This window comes from Schistocerca gregaria, chromosome 2 (assembly GCF_023897955.1).
Source record: "Schistocerca gregaria isolate iqSchGreg1 chromosome 2, iqSchGreg1.2, whole genome shotgun sequence".
Taxonomy (NCBI): Eukaryota; Metazoa; Arthropoda; class Insecta; order Orthoptera; family Acrididae; genus Schistocerca; species Schistocerca gregaria.
In genome coordinates, this window is record NC_064921.1 from 905,176,098 (window position 1) to 905,180,086 (window position 3,989).

Sequence of the window (3,989 nt, forward strand, 5' to 3'; positions counted from 1 at the left end):
CAGACATTTTGCTCTTTACTTATTCTGATCAACACTAAACTGACACTATATATTTTTAGCGCAACGCAATCTGACTTTCAATAATCTCCACAAGGGAATGGCCCTGACTAACAATAACCTATACCTTTCATGAATTACTTACCTCACAGAAATCTTCGTTACTTAAACTACAGCAATACAGCGAGCACCAATACTGCCAGCTAACTTAAATATTCAAACTACTGAAGGCACTAACTACTGCTAGGCATACTTAGCAAATGAAAGATTTTAATTGAGAATATACAAAGTATTTACCTAAATAGTGTTCTAAAGTCACCATATATATCAGTTCATGACATCCAGTCTTACAAATTTACTGTCTCTGATGGATACACGTCCAGATCATCCGCTCTCAAAACTCCGCCATCTCTCTCCCAACATCCACCACTGCTGGCGGCTCACCTTCCACTGCGCAATGCTACGCGCTGTTCACATCCAACTGCCCAACACTACAATAGCAAATATTCCAACAATGCAAACCAGTCACAGACTTCACACAGCACAATCAGCGATTTTCATATAGAGCGCTACGTGGCGTTACCAACATAAAAACCTAAACGGCCTACTTACACAGTGAAAAAAAAATATAGTTTAAAAATGACGTTAGGGCAGTAGTCGAACCGACGCCTCACACACGTTCGTCTTACGGAGCTCGAACGCTAAACACTTTCTTTTTATCTCGTTCCCTTCGTTATTGTTCGTAGCATTTGTTCCTGGTGAATTTCTCTTATACCTGTTCATGTTCGTCATTGATCCACCATGAACTATAACGGCCAGCGCGTACGCACAGATACATCAGTTACATAACAGGGGCGTAAACATTCTGTTGCGACTTTCTCGAAATTTCAGAATAGTACACCCTCCTACGTGCACATTATGTTCTTTTAATGGCCTACTAAAGGTGTACAAAACTTGAAGTAAATCCGTGATCTCAAAGTCGTGGCCTCAATTTGTCATATCAATGATGACCGGATAAAGAAATCTGATCATAGTATTTCATTCGAGAACATAGTATGCGTAGAAGAGACAAGAGGCGACGTTTTAGCTAGAGCTGTCTAGGTTAGGGCACTATGGAACAATGTTTTTCTTTTCTACCTGATGTTTAACTGACTCGATTAACAATAATGACGCTGTGTGTTAAAACTTATACTGTGATACCTCAACATAAACGCAGAATCACATAATTTAACTGGTCATATTCGGTGTGACACTGCTTTCGCGAGGTTCTTTTACAATTACTGTCTAATAAGTATGCCTAGGACTCCTTCCTCCAGATGTATTCTAGTAACAAAACTTTAAAATTCTGCGATGCTCCGAATTTTATTTTAGATTCGTATTAAACATTTACGCGTAGCATTCAGACTTGATGTTGTGCGCTTAAGAGATAGGACGTATTATTCGATAATATTATAAATTTAGTACAATTTTCAGTCAAAATAGTATCTATCGACCTGTATCGCATGGTTCAAGTATTCAATCAATATTGACATATTCAATTTAGACTACTAAGGAATCAGCTCTTGTTATGCTCTGCGCTGTATAAATGATTAGTTTCAGTGCTACCGGTAGAAAAACTGGAGGTTCACAGTGTCATATCTCAGAAACAATGCTCCCCCCACTCCTCACTTTTGAATTCGCCTGTTTATTTTAAGTGACCTGACATTTCTATCCATAGACTCTAGTAAAGAATATTCGTCTCTTAATCGCCTCTCATGCCCGACCACAAATACGCTGTGAAATTCAGCGTCACATTCTCAGCCTCTCTATCACCTCCAGGCTCGTTCCTTTTCCCTCCCAAAAGAACAGCTCCAACCTGGCAACAAGCAGCGCAAGATTCACACCGCATTATCAATCCAGCGGTCTCAATCAGCAACGTAACATCCGTCTTCTCCCTCTGAATCAAAGTGCAAGCATCAGATTCCTCCCTCCCTTCACCCCTCCTCGCATCCCCCTTCTCACACTCCAACCCGCCCTCACTTCCGTTTCTCTCCCTTCCCTCTTGCTATCATTCCGCGTCAGCCCCTTTCCCAGTACCTTTTTTTTATCTCATTCCCACCTTTTTTCCGTTACCCGCGTGCCGCATCAGTCGTCAGCGCTCTCGGAACACATTTATTTCCATTTCTCTTCGTTTGCGAATCGTTCACGCTCCCTCCGCTTTCCTGCTGCTTGAAGGAACCGCATTCACACACAATCCAGGAATGGACGACGACTCGTCATACGTTACGCCGGTCCTTCGCTTGGTCATAGTGTTCCTGCTACAGTATCCCTCTCTTCTGCTTATCTCCAGTGTCCCTCTCTTCCGCTTATATCCCCTGTCGTTCCTACCTCCCTGCATCCTTCCCTCTGTCTCATCCTCCCACGTTATTCGTGCTTACCTCAGGACGCCGTCAGCCTGCCCCTTCGCCAACCCTTTTTTCTACGCCGTGCATCTTTCTCCTCCTACGCTGCTCCCTCCTTTTGAAAAGTGCCCAATTTTTCACTTGCCTTGTCTCCGCGCGCTCTTTCGACGCCCGACGCACCTTCCGCACGGACGGCCATCCGTCACTGTTCCCCGCCCGGCGGGTCTTCCTACAGACTAGATGTGGTGGCCCCCCTCCCCGTACCCCGTCCCCCTCACACCATTCAGTCCCCACTGTGCCACACCTCCACAGCATCTTTTCGCAAGCTACACGGACGCAGCACCCAGGTCCCGGCGGCAGTGCCGGTTCGCCTCTAGGTGACAGCGCAGACGCCGCTGATAACACCTTGCCCACGCGCCCACATTTTGTCCGCCTTAGAGCACAGGTGTCGTTATCGCTAATGCCGCGTCACGCCCTGACTAGAGTAGCAGCTAGCTGCCGCAGCCGTCCGGCGCTCGTTGCGGAAAATGACAAGCATTAAATAAGAGAGCCGCCTCAGGTGCGCTCCCGTGATGAAGCCCCGTCCTCTTCTTTACGCTTCTCCTTTTTCTTCCTCGTCGCCTCCCCCCCCCCCTCCCCCCTCTGCCCCTTCCCTGCCTCGCCGTTCTCAACCACCTGGATTGCGGACGCTCTCCACGCGGAACTAAGAGGATCACGCAGATTCTCGCCTCTGAGCGCAGGAAATAAGGGAGCACAGCTTACTCTCCCTCTTAGGAAACTTTTAAATAGCGTAAGAGATCCCACTTGGAGAAAATAGCTTCCGTAATTGCATGAAGATCCCCAGAACAACGACCGTCAGATACAAGAGAAGACATTTCTTTTGAAGTTGATGGATACCAAGCCTCCCAAGGGCCTCCAATGAGGTAATAGTAGTAACGGTGAGAGCTGTCACCTAAACAAAAGGTATATCATTATCAAAAGTTTACATATCATTTACACATACAGAATCGAGCTGTCACATCGTTGGCTGTCAAGACGGCATTCCTCATTTTCCATTACATTTTTAGTGCTTTCCTGTTGGTCTGTGCGAAACTGTAATTCTGAAAAAGTACTAAGTTAGAAAATAACACTGTACACATACGAAGTGTGTGAGAAAACTAATGACCAACAACACAACGTGGGGCCTGACAAGACTATGCTGTTTTGCTTGTGTAGACAGGTGTATTCACCCCTTCCAGATGCTCAGTCAGAATTTCTAGAGCACCGCCAGAGAAGCTGTGTTTTTGGAAAAGCGAAATTTAGAGCAACATTATGCCATCATGTTTTGTATCATGAATCCGAAGGTGTGAGCCTTGAAAAGTTAAATCACGCCTACGGGCAGCATTCTTTATCAAGAGCACAACTTTTTCTCTGGCACAATTCATTTTTGGAACGCCAAGAATACGTGCAAGATGAAGTTCGATCAGGGAGACCTTCATAAACTGAGGGAAACATCGAATGTGTATGTGCTCTTGTGAGGAAAGACTGACGTTTAACTATTGAGAAACAGTCAAGCAAGTGTTTTACACAGCCTTCAATGAAGGGCTGTGAGAAAAGACTCACGTTTAACTA